This window comes from Pinus tabuliformis, chromosome 4_2, assembly GCF_031772625.1.
Source record: "Pinus tabuliformis cultivar Carrire ecotype Pingquan chromosome 4_2, CPIR1, whole genome shotgun sequence".
In the NCBI taxonomy this organism is placed as follows: Eukaryota; Viridiplantae; Streptophyta; class Pinopsida; order Pinales; family Pinaceae; genus Pinus; species Pinus tabuliformis.
Genome location: NC_142304.1, coordinates 607,568,442 through 607,582,575, shown reverse-complemented (window position 1 = coordinate 607,582,575; position 14,134 = coordinate 607,568,442).

Here is a 14,134-nt window from a genome sequence, read left to right as displayed (position 1 = left end):
ATTGAGGCATGCAAGCTTCAAAGTACTGAACGGGGTGTTCCTAGATCGACTTCTTGGATAATGAGCTGATGTCGACAAGAAGCAATCCATCATAAGAGGGCCTTAATGAATCCCACATCAATGACACGGAATGGAGAAAATGATTTTAATGGAGGTGAAAACGATCTGGTGATATAAGGTTCAGGGTGGCGGTCATGAAAGAATGGAGCATAAATGTATTGTAGTGGGTGAGACACACGTGAATTCTCTGAATGACTTCTCTTGAACATATCGGCGACACTAATGTGACGGATTGGTAGCATTAACCCCAAATGTGGATGGTGTGATGGGACCATGGTGATGTGACCGGTGAATGAAACAACCCAACCCGACTTGGATGTGGAGTGAAAGTGTCATGTTCAAGAGCGACTCGCTACCAACAAAGTTTCTTCAAGTTTTCTTCCCAATTTTTCCCCAGTCATTGCTGACTAGTACCTCTTTATTTTTGTCAAGCTTCAGGAAGATAAAATATGCTTGTTCTATAATTTTTCCTTCGGGCAAACCCATCGCTATGTTTTAACGAGCCTAGCGATAGTGAAACTCGTTCTTGTCTGCTATGGACAAGTTTGTCGCTATTAGGTTTTAACGAGTTTAACGACAAAGATAACTCGGTCCTTTTCAATTTTAGAGAGTCTAAAAAGGGACATAAAGGAAACTCCAAAATTCCTTTTTGTCATCTAATCCCTTAAGTCTGAAAAAGTATAAAACAATACAGAAGGGATGAATTTTCGATACTTTTAACGAGTCGAACAAAACAAGCGCTTGATCTTTTTATGTAATAATACCTCAGGTCCAAAAAGATTAAAATCTAAAGGAGTGATAGCACTTCCGGTCCCTTTAACGAGCTAGAGAGGCCAATGGCTCGACAATCTTTTCATATTTTACGATTCAGTTGAAAATAACTTAAAGGAGACTCATCTTTTGAGGAACGAGTGATAAAATTGGGTAGTATCTGATTTCAAGTAAGGTTTGGAATTTTCCAATCATGGCAGTGTTACAAGGATGGCTAGTGGGATCACTCTTCGCAGCAATTCCTCAAAAGGGGTAAACAATCAAATGGAGGTGAATGATCAACCAATACAGAGTGGAGGTGATGATGAGAACACGACCAAGGCTTTAAAGGCTGAAGTACTACATTCACGATGGTTATTTACCTGGAAATAGTTCATTTTTTAATGAGCTTAAACGCGGGGAGAAACATTTGCTCATGACTTATGTTTATTTTTTAACGAGCTTGAACTATGTGCTAAAACTGCTTGATGCGGTTTTATTTTTTAACGAGCTTTAACCCTGCGGTAACACTGCTCGTGGCAGGTTTATTTTTTAACGAGATTGAACGCTACGGTAACACTGCTCGTGATAAGTTTGCATGCCCCCAGCATAATAACGCAAATCGAGGTGCATTCCCCCCAAGCTTCATTGCATTCAACTCGGTGGTTGGAATGAAGGTTTACTTTCGAGATCTTTGAAAGACTCGACTTTGATTTTATGAGATCGTAATCAAATACTTGATTTGGAAAGGGAGTCGTTTCATTTTTTAATGAGGTTGACATAGTAAAAGAACTATCCTCATAATCCACCGTATTTACAGTGTTTGATAGAAAATCAAAAACTGAAGGATGATTAAGGTTATTGGAATAATCTTCGTTGTAATCCGGGAGATGGGAACGATGGTGGTGATCTTCCCATGGTGCCTCTCCTAACATCATTGACTGAATGATTCCTTTGTCTGTAGAATGTACATGTGACCAAGGATCTGAAGAGGTACCATATTCCTTAGACCTATCTATCCAAACACTCGATGAGCATTGATTTGGGTTTGCCCCCCAGGCCAAGAAAATTGATTGCTACAATATTTCTAAAATGGAGATGATCCATGCTGACAAAATGTTTAGGAATCTTCCGAATCCATTAGATATAGAAGATTTCATATTGCAAGTTTCCACTCTGGCCACTTCTGCCAGACTACTCGGAGGCGGTAGGGAAAAAGTACCCATTAAGGCAGGGTCTTTTAGGAGACCTACTCCGGTATTTTGAAGTGAATGATTACTTCTATGGACCATTGGAATGTTTCCCGTAACTTGTGAATTGTTGGGGAGAAATGTTTGTTGGTCGACGATTGAAATTCCTCCTTGGAAGGGAAATGCAATCTTCCTGAAGTAGGTCGACACAACTGCGACAATGGCATATATCCAGGGCCTTCCCAGTAGGATGTTGTAATCGAGGTTTCCGTTGATTACTTCAACATCTATTTCTACTATTTTTCCCCCTTGTTCAACTTGCAAGTTACTTAAAATCTCATATGGAGTGTATGATTGTCCATCAAATGCTTTTAACATCGTTGACAATCGCGACAAGGGTGGTGAGCCTAAATTTTTCCAGCAACTCATCGACATAATACATGTAGATGCCCCTTCATCAATAATTGTTCGATGAACAATTTTGTTGAGGGCTTTCACTTGAATAAAGAAAGCTAGTTGAGCTGGTAACTGAGGGTCATATTCTTTGTGATTAAAGGATACAAGATTGGAATCCGTTGGGTCAATCCCACCTATTACTGATAATGGATCCTGCTTTTTGGAGAGGCAATTTTGTGGTACCTCAAGTGTCGACATAGCGGACGGTGATTGGGCCAGGTCCTCTACTATATTATAATTCTGTGCTACTTTGGCACGAGGATTAAATGTCGATTTGTGTACTACTCCCTTTGGCAACTTTATCATTGGTTCAGGAATGATGGGTGGCACAACTTCGGTCAAAGTTGTTGTCGAACTACTAGGTTGTTCATTAGCCTTGTTATTCGACAGCTATGGATTCCCATAATCTTTATTCCTTGTCAAAGCATTATTTTGCTGCTCTGAGATAGACAACATAAGCACTTGGGATTGGGAAGCATTTTGATTAGCAACCAGTTTGGTTCCCGGGTTTGGAAACGGATCAGTCAATACTGCTGAGGTTTTTGAACTCTTAAAGAGTTTCTTAACTTCAGCTTTATGTGGACAATCTCTCGTCCGATGATCCTCATCGCATATATGACACCTCGCAGGGGGTTTCCTTTGCCCAGAAGGGTTTGCAGAAGGTTTTTCAGGAGATGACTCATCCTGCTTCCTTTTTCTCCCTTTCTTTTTCTTCTTGCCTCCTGGTAGCTTCAGTTGTTTGCCCTTGTCGGTCGACACGACATTTACCTCTGAGGTGAGAAGTTCTTCATTTGCATTTTGATTAGAAATCTTACGGGATTTCTTAGATGTATCCTTTGTCGATTTCGTGTTTGTCGTACCTATCACGCCATCACCGACATGAGAGTCTTTGTTTGATTTAGGAGGTGGAGGAATGGAAAATTCCGGTCTAGGAGCATCAAGTATTTTATCGTAGAGTGTACCAGACTGAGTATAGATCAAGTCTAGATATTTGCACGAGCAATAACTTGCTCTTCAGTGGCAACTCCCCCCTTTGCCACATCTCTGTGATAGAAGGTAATAATGACTTAATAAACCATTCAACTAGCAGCTGATCAGGAACATATGTTTTTACCATTCTGCGACGACGTCGCCACTCATGAATATGATCGGATATGTGAGTGGCTGTCGTTTGCTTGAAATTGGTAAGAAGTTCTGTTCCGATTTTGTACCTTATAAGTAACTGAAAATGGGTTAAAAAGGTTGTGGCTAGGGTACTGAAGTTATCAAACGAAGCTCTAGGTAATTCGATATACCATTTTTCTGCCGGACCAATTAACGTCTCTGAAAAAGACGAAGCCTAATTGAATCATCATTTAGGGTGTTTGATGAACACCACAGATGAAAGGTCATCACATGATTTGACGGGTCTTCACCCGGATTTCCATTAAATTTAGGAATATCTGATGGAAGTTTATGTGGAATCGCCGACCGCCAAGGGGCATAAGAAATTGGATCATTCTTCAGCCGGTTTAGATTTGGTAATTATAGAGTTGCTACAAAGGGCAACTGCTGATTTAGGTTAGGCGAAGCATACCCAGGATAAGATGGAATCGCCTGAGCAGTGGGTCTTTGCATACCAGCGTAATGTATTTGATGCTGGTAACTTTGATAAGGTTGATGGGCGTAACCATTATAGTATGGTTGTTGATGACCGCTTTGGAAATGCGGTTGCCCATTACTTACAAAGACTTGTTGCTCAGGTCCTTGATATGATTGCTGGAATTGCGGTTGTTGAGATTGAACTAGCCATGGTTGTTGCACCATTTGCCGTCTTCCAATACTAGATGATTGACCAAGATGAGGATTCATAGTATTTGTTTGATCCTGAGTCACTCCAGATAAGGAGGCACTAACCTGAGGTTGTGATTGAGTCGTTGAGACAAGAGGCTGTTGTATTGCAACCTGAGAAACTTGGGGTTGACATACAACATGTAGTGCTTGTACTTGCAATGCAGTCACCATAGCAGGTACAGTGGGAATATTCGACACAGGGTGGACTAGTTGCATTGAATATACAACCCTTGGTTGCTGAGGCAATATTGTTACCCAACCGTTGGATGTAATTCCAGTTTGACCTAAATTTTGTTGTAAACTACCATATGGTTGTTCTCCGGGAGGGAACAATGAAAAGGCATAGTGCCCCCCATATGGTGACAATCCAGTACTTAAAGGGTAGATTGGCCTTTGAAGACACATTGGATTAATTTGTTGAGTTCCAACATAGGAAATACCAAATGATAATCCAGATGAAGAAATAGGAACTGACCATGTCATCGAAACAGTCCCTGATTGGACTCCGTCTAGCGATTGAGAGATATTTGGGACAGATGGTATACCGGCGAACATTGTTAGAGTGATAACAGGAAGTTCTGCCATCGCTGTGTCAGACGACACAGTCCTAGATGTTGACGTTTGTTCAGACATTTCTAGTCTATTCAAAAGGTTACCTAGCGATTCTACAGGAGCTTCCACTAGCGGTAGACTGATTTCTGATGAAGAAGGATACAGAGTGATCTCGACTCCAAATTGCGATGGAGTACTAGATGGAGGATCCTCCACAATATCTTCTATAGCAATCAGACTAGGTGGAAGAGGTAGACCGTCAGGTCCGTAGAATATTTCTCGTGCCGCAGAAGGTATGGAATCTACAACGACAGATGTTTGGGGAACAACACTCTCCGAACCAGTTGTAGATGGAACTGGGTCAGTGATACGAGTGTTTACCCTCAGACTAGGACGAGTACTACTGTCCTTCGGTGGTTGTTGAACTTCTTCTGCAAAGGCAGGGATACCAGAAATGTTTGGAGTAACCGGAGTCTCTAATGTTGTTGGAACACTTGTTCTAACTTTACCAAGATATTTGGAACCGGTTAAACGAGTTCGCTTTGTCCATAATAGTTTCAATTCCGGAGACAAAGATGGTTGACTCGTAAGCCTCCGCGAACGATGGGGTTTCAATTGACTTTCTTCCATGATTGTGGATTACTCGATAAACTAAAAATCAAGGGGAAGTATGTTTCCGAATTAGATGAATTTTAGATACTTTGACACAACTTGTTTTTTCGATTTTTAAGAGTCGAGAAAAAACAAAAGATGACTCTAGTCACCTTCGATTTTTAATGAGCCTGAAGTGATAAGTTCTCAGATGGACCTTTTCCGTTAAGGAGTCTGAAAAGGAAAGAAAGGGACTGCTCTGGATATCTAGGTAGAGGGATTACGAAACCAATTGCAAAACTGAAGAATACTTTTTACAGTACGGCAGTCAATATTCCCAAATGCTGTGTTCAGTGCATTGTGATCGATAGGGTGGTAGACACGGCTTATTATGGATAAAGGATTAAGCCTATTATGGTCTCCCAAAATATACACGACAGTACGTGGGAGCACAAGTCCGTACTGGCACTTATCATCTCAAAGTGGAGGAATCACCCAACCAACAGTGAGAACAATAGTTACCAAGCTTTACGATGCCAGAATACGTCTCTAGCCTAGACTTCTAGATGTTGTGTGTTAGGTTCCAAAGCGTTGTTAGATTCATTAAATTTATTTTATAGTTGATCTTGCTTAAGAAATTTTCCTTTCAGGTTCACCGCGTGATGTAGATGTACAATTCCTAAAATGCAATCTAATATGATAAACAGTCTTTTATCTTCTTTGTGCAATGAAAATCCTAGCTACTAAGGAAAGAGAGATAGTATTCTTTCACAAAGAGAAAAGAGCACACACTATATGCACTGTCCTAAATCAAACCAATCAAACAGTCTAAATGGAAATGCACATGCATGTATTTGTTTTCAGCCTTCTTAATATGTGAATGATAAAAAGAAAGCTAATGCGCAAATCTGAATTACTTTTCAAGCAACAATTACTAACAAGTTTCTTTTCAAAATAAAAAATGAAGATAATGACAACACTTTGCGATTTGGAAATGAATACTTGCTTTCGACACTAGAAAAACTACAAATTCAGAACAAATGCAACAGTAACAGGGTTATCAACTACCAGGAGCAATCAGACTCTCTTCTATGACTGAAAACGACACTTGCGACACTTTCAAATCAAGAAACGACAGTACAATTACGTTACTTTTTTGCAAAGAAGAACTGAAAATGACTCAACAAACACACAAAAACATTTACAGCTCTTTGCACAATGGAGGCGGAATATCAGCAAGGAAAGGGGTTTCAAACAGAGGTATACTGATTACAGGCAGCAAAACTCATGAATAGAACTGAAAAGAATGAACAGAAACCAACATTCAGGAACAATGTCTAGTCTGATCAGCGCACCTGTAACACAGTGAATTTGAAATGCAGCGCACCTACTACACTTGGGAAGTGCGCTGAATTTTAGATTCAGAGAACAGAGGCTACGCTGGGCCAGAGACGAGACTTTTCTTGGGTTCCGAGTCACAGTTTGTAGTTCATTTCAGTGGTTTTGGCTGAGCAAGTGGTAATCAGTAAATTAACAATAATGATAGATCTAAGGAGGTTACTAGAGCCACCACAAGGGCAATTAGAGAGTTTGTAAATCAGTTGTTTAATTCATAAACAAAACCTGGAGATTGACTGAAGAAGCATTTATCTACTTTGCATTTGTATAGAAAATGCAGTTCGAAAGCTACCTGGCTCGACTTCAGGCTCCGCCTGTAAGTTTATAAAATAAACAACAAGGTAGATAAACAAACAACCTAGTCACTCCCCAGTGGAGTCACCATTTTGTTACAGGGAAAAGTGTCTATACAGGACTGCTTATCCCACTAAGGTGTGGTAGCTACCATAGAAACAAACAAGGTAAAGCTAATTTCGTTTTTCCTTTATGAAAGATAGATGAGAGAAGAATAGAGGAGACCAACCTCTGTCTTGTGCTAGGCTCCTAGTTCGATTCCTCTCTCTTCTGATAGTCCTTTGCCACTTACTTCCTTGTACACCCAGCTTCACAAAGTACATGTAGAATCAAAGTAGCATAGCACTATACAAGAACATGCTATAATCATAAACAATCTAGGATCAGATGTAAATTGACCATACAAATGCATAAAACATAAATGACACAAGAGTATGGAGGAAAACTTGAATAGCTTTTATTGATAATCAAGAAAGAGCCAAGGGAGTTGCAACCAGTTGTTCTAACCTAGCATCATCCTCTCAGCAGGTAATCCCTTCTTCACCTCATACAAAGCTTAGATCACCCAACACTATGATGTTGCCTCAAGAAACTAACAACAATTCCTTACAAGATGCAAAATTCCAGCCTCCCACCTCCTCGATCTCTAGGATGAGAGATCTATATATAGATATTTTCAGAGGTGTGAGTCAGCGACGGGTTTTTGATTATTGTCTTCTCTCTAATAGTTCTTGATTCCACTTGGAGATCTCATTGATCTCTTACTCATCCTTGGGCGATTATGAGAGGCAATTGTCACAGGAGAAGTTTCTGGAAGATTCAATGATCATCCACCTCGCAAATTGTCTCCGCCACTTGTATTTTCTCGTCCATCGCACCCCATAGAAGGGATTTTTGAAATGCAACGCACTTCTCATGTGTACAAGGTGAGATGCATCGCACCCTGGCCATGGAGCAAGTGAAATGATCCAGTTTTGACCAGTTCTGAGTAGTTTTTCATGGAGAACTTTTGGGAGATGTTGTAATTGGTTGACCTTGTTCTTTTAGGGGTTAGAAAAACACTTTTAGGGACTTAGGAGCCCTTGTTTTATGGACATTTTATGCTTGGGGTTGCAGTGCCCAAAAATGTCTATAACAATTATGGACCCATCCCAGTTGATAAGGCATTAGGTGAGGAGTGGTGGGGAGATCAAGGTGTTGCCCCAGGTCTTGAGTGACAAGATTCTACTGACTCCCATTGTCTAGAATCCACATAGCAAGAATATGTTTCATTTTACAATTGTGAGTAAATAGGGGGGTCGTGGAGGTCGCATCATTATCAGTAGTCACAAGGAACAAGGAAGGGTCACGAGCTATATTATTATTGAGAGAAACTACTTTAGAAGGCGAGGGAGTACTAGTGGAGGAATCAAGAGTATAAGCAAAGAGTGCTTTAGTAGGATGTTGACTCTTGAGTGCCCAAAACTCAACATAAGATTGAAAATGAGAACGGTGGAAGGTACACCAAGGTCAAGATTTGGGAGAGGTGGGCGACGCAGGGTTGGAAGAGGAAGAAGGAGTAGGGCAAGATTGAGGAGATTGAAGCTAGGGAGACACTTTGTGCTCAACAACAAGAGCCTGTAGAAAGGCATTGTCCAAGGTGGTACTGTAAAGGGCTCAAGTTCTCTTGAAACATAATTAATAGACCATAATGAAATTTGGGTATAAGTACCCCTTCTGGATCATGGATGTGGAGGTGGATATGGAGCTTGAAAAAGAGGTTGATGTAATTCTACACTGACTAACCATTATGTTGTCAAAGTTGCAACCATCTAGACATCAAGTTTTGTCGATGCCCTAGTGGATAAAAGTGGTTTCTTAAGGCCTGGTCAAAATTGTCCCAAGTCTAGAGAGGATGGGAGGCAGAGGTCAAGGAATAAATGGAAAAATGCTCTGGAAGCTTGACAGCAGTTGTGGGTTGAGATACTAGTCTTAGAAGCCTTGGTTGGAATGAACACTCTGGAAGCCCTGGAAGGTTTGGATGGAGATGATTGTGATGATGGTTTTGTGATGTCTAACTGTGAGGTGGAATCACTATTTGATCAGTTGAGGTGGATGGAATCCGGAAGCCCTAGACGAGTTTTGATTGATGTGTTCTATGAGATCCCACATTCATGCTTGGAATATGGTATGAGAGTGAATGGCTGAAGAGAGATTTGGCTTAGCCATACGGTCAGATAGAGTGTGGAAGTCCCATCCTAGGTTTTGATTTTGAATCATTAATGAAAGGTTATTTCTCCTTGTATTTCTATGATAATTTTGATGGATTATATGTGGTTGGTATGGCTATACTTTCATGAGTATTTTATTCTTCTATTATGTTGGTTATGTATGTGTTTTATGACAGTAGCCATGTGTGGCTCTCATCATGTTTTTACTTATAATTAAATTATCAATGTATCTATGACCTAATGAATGTAATGTCAGGTGATGCATTGAGGCATCAATGGTTCTTAGCGATTCTTAGCTAAGTATAAGATCCCCATGCTTAGAATTGTGAATTACATCTGTAGATTACATATTTGCAATATGTTTGACGAAATGCTTGTCATGGCTAGTGGGAGTCTAGTCAAGGTACTGAATAGGTATTTTATTTAGTACTGTCATTTCCATGTTATCTTGTTGATTTGAGGAGATGGATCAATTCTAAGCAGTGACCTGGGCTTTGAGCCTAAAAAGGTGGCTTAATTCTCAGGGTCGCTAGGACAACACTGGCAATTCTGGTCCACAATCACTGGAAAGCATACCTATGAGAGAGATTTTAGATTTTTGGTCACTTCCTTGCCCATATCATGAGATTGAATATGGCCCAAGAGACCTAAAACAATAGTGGGACCAAGGTATAGGTTGTCTTAGTGTATGACATGTCCTCTAAGGGTTTTCTTGATGATGTTGGATGTCATTATGGTGTGTTTCTGTCAATTCCACTTGCCTAATTTGACTGAGGTAAAATCATATCATAGTGGCATCTCGTCACATGTTTACCCCGGATGGCCAATTTCGTGGGTAGATGTGGGAGGAGGGTATTGCATTAGCTAAATCCTTCTTTTTATGTTTTAATTCTTGAATTTCAAGTTTCATTTTTTTAGACTAAACTAATAGTTTTATATAGTCTTATGAGGTGAGTAACTATGAACTTCAATCCAAATGAATAGTACCTATTGTTCCTTCATTGACAATTTATTTACTAGTAGCTTCAAGAACATAATAAGTAACTAATCCTTCCCTAGCACTTCCATGTCATTTATTGACACTTGTCTTTCAATATCCCAATGCAATTTCAACAATGTCATTTTCGACCACATTTTCAACCACATTCTCATTGTTAGTTGTATGATAAACAAAGTCATTAATAATATAATATGTAGAAGTTTCATGTGCTTTAGTTGGTAGAAAAAAATCCATGCAATTGTCAATTGGTTCATTATTATATTGTGTTTCACTTAAATGGTCATCATCATCATTATATAAGTTTCCTTGAGAGAGGGAAATCATATTATCAGCTACAACTGCATCTTCCTATTCATCCACTTCTTCTTGGACTTCAACATTTATTTGGAAATTCCCTTTTCTTGACCACCCACATGAAATTCCTCGCTGCAACTAGTATCATGCATAAGAGTGTCATTATCTATTGGTTGGATTCCAGTCGTCCTAAATCCAACCTTGATATTTTATGGTGTGAGAGCCATCTTAAAGGATTTACTTGAAAGCTCTACTAGTTCAAACCTTTTCACCTCAACTCCTCAATTCTTTTCCATCCATAAGCTCATTTTGTCTTGAAATAGTTCATGAAAGGCCCAAAGACACTCACATCAAGGGGTTGAAATATGTGAGTGGCATGAGTAAGAATTGGTAACGAGTCGATGCCCAAATTGTTACCCATCTCAATTGTCTTCACAACAATGTGGCTTCCATGTCCATCTAAAACCAATAGAGGTCTATTATCAGGTTTGACACCACTAGCTATAAAAGCTAAAAAGTGAAAAATTCAATTCAAAAGAAGTTATTTAGTCATCTATGCATGGGGATGAGCAATTATGTGTGCACCTAGTTCACAATTTGGTATATAGTTTTTCAGTTCAGATTTACCCTTGAATAAATAAAATCCTAGGATTGAAGCACCAATTACATTGACACAACATAGAATAGTTATCCACTTCCTTCTCTTAGGAAAAAGTTTTGGCATGTTTCAGCTCCCTCTCTTGGAAATTACATGCATGTCGTAATTCCTTCATCCCTATAAACATGTTTTGTCACAATTCCATAGTCTGGAGTATAAGAATGTTTCTCATGTGCACTATAAAGAGTGTTGTAGAACTTAGACACAATTGCAGGGCATCGATTTAAATATTTGTCTTTGTGAAGGCCACCACTTGTATGAAATACAAGGTTTGGATGCCTTTTTTAAAACCCAAACCACTAGGATTTTCCAGGAAACCCATATCTAAATGAGCTTGGCCTCCCTCGACAGATTTGAGAAACTATGGATTTGAGTTGTATAAATTGTAGACCATGTCCCAATTAAGCCATCTCCTTACACCAGTTAATCGTCTTAGCCTCCTCCTCTTTATTCATAACTGTAAGAGGCCTTCTACATTCTGTGTGAGTGAGTCCATTTATCCAATAATGCATTGACGAGGGAGAAATACCATGGTTTTTTGCAAATTCCTAAATTGAATAGTGATTAAAGTCTATATCATTAATTGCATCTAACATGTCTTCTTTTGTCCAACCTGTTGTGGGGAAAAGTATCCGATGCGGATGACACTAACCCTTTCTAAAGGTGACAGACTTTAGCAACAACTGAATGACAAAGTTTTCATGTTCATCTTTATGAAAGCACAGAGAGAATAGAAAGAGGATCAACCAACCTGGTGTCTTGCGCTTAGTCGATCCTTGTCCTTCTCGCTTTGTATCCCGTTCCCAGCTCTTTACTCTCCAAGCCGATCCAGCTACACACAGAATCTGCACAACAAAAGGGAGCAAACTACGAGATACAAGCAATCATAATTGAAGCATGGATTAGGTTGCATCAAATATACATGTAAACACAAAAGCATCTATGTAAAACAAGTATATAGAAGAACATGCAAACTTTATTGATAGAAAGTAACAGGGTTCCAGAGGAAGTTACAACCAATGATGTTGGCCCCAATCCAGCAGCACCTCCTCGGCAGCAAGAACTCTCTTCTTCACCTCTAGTAAAACAATCACCCAATAATCCTGGCAGTATACCAACAGCACCTCCTTGCTTATACCAAAATTCCAGCCTCCTTAGACCTCATAGAAGAGCTCTATATATAGGAGAGAAGAGAAAAGGATGAGTCAGCTTGAGACTGACATGAAGCTGCCTTGTGTCCTCTCCATCTCCAGTTAATCTTCAGTTCCTGTGTCCACTTGGAGATCCTTGCTTACACATGGTGATCAAGTACCTCTTACTCATCACAGGGCGAATCTCATGACCCAAGTGTCAGTTTGGAAGCTTCCTGGGCAATTGACACCTTGCAGGAGGACTGTGCCACTTGGCCAATCTCGCCCAGTGCAGGTAGCCTTCATTGTTTTTGACTTCCAGCGCAGGTACAGAGTGGGACAGTTGCAATACAACGCAGAAGCTCAGTTAAGCAGCTGACATGATCCAAAATAAGCCTGTTCTGAAGTGTTTTCAGGTGGAGAACTGATTGGAAGTGCTGTTGATTGATGACCTTGTTCTTTTAGGTGTAAGAACAACATGTTTAGGGACTGAGGATCCCTGTAATTATCGACATTTCCTGCTCCTTGACGCGAGGCACAAAAATGTCTATAACAGTTGCCCCCTAAAGTATGAGGCCGTTAATCGGGTGAAATGCTTTAGCTAGAGGGTCCGAAGTTCGTTCCAGTGCTGAGGAGAGTGCCCTGTAATACAATACAATACAATACATTATCTTTCATTCATCATTATTCTCATGATCTAGCTGAGGCGGGTATTCCCATGCTCAGCTTTCTATAAATACATTTTGGTACATATGACAGACGATCGTCTGAAGACAGACTGATAATCTTCCGCTAAAATTATCATCCTTTGAGGAGGATGATCATCTGCTGCAATGATGTACATGGCAAATGCTTTTATATTTCCTGAATATATATCGCAGCCCGGATGGATGAAACTAGATCCGGGGTCTTCAAACTCGTTCGATCTTCACTCTAAGTACAAGTCGATCCATGTGAGAATTACGCTGAAGTCGAACATGGAAAGACATCGCTTGATTACCGGTCAATAATGAAAACCGTTAACAAGCGCGAGAGGAATCACCAATAATGACGATGACCCTCAAGGTACGGCAGTACAATTCACGTGGCATGAATAAAGGACTTGGCGTCGAACGCCACGCAAAATCTTCTGGTCGAAGGTCATTGATGTATACCTGTCGCCGGAAGTGAGAAACTTGCCATTGAGGCATGCAAGCTTCAAAGTACTGATGGGGGTGTTCCTAGATCGACTTCTTGGATAATGAGCTGAAGTCGACAAGAAGCGATCCGTCAAAGGAGGGACTTAATGAATCCCACATCAATGACACGGAACGGAGCTAATGATTTAGTGGAGGTGGAAACAAACTGTGACATATGATTCAGGGTGGCGATCACGAAATGGATGAAGGAAAATGTATGGTAGCGGATGGGACACAGTTGACACTTTCTGAATGACCCCTCTTGAACATATAACGACACTGATGTGATGGATCGGTAGCATTACCCCGAATGGATGGTGTGGCGAGGACCATGGTGATGAAACCGGTGAATGAGACAACCCAACCCGATGTGATACGGAAGAAAAGTGTCATGTTCAAGAGTGACTTGCTACCTCTAAACTTTGATGTTCTCCCAATTTTTCCCCAGTCATTTCTGACCAGTACCTCTTTATTTTTGTCAAGCTTGAGGAGGATAACATATGCTTGTTCTATAACCTGCCCTTCGGGCAAGCCCATCGC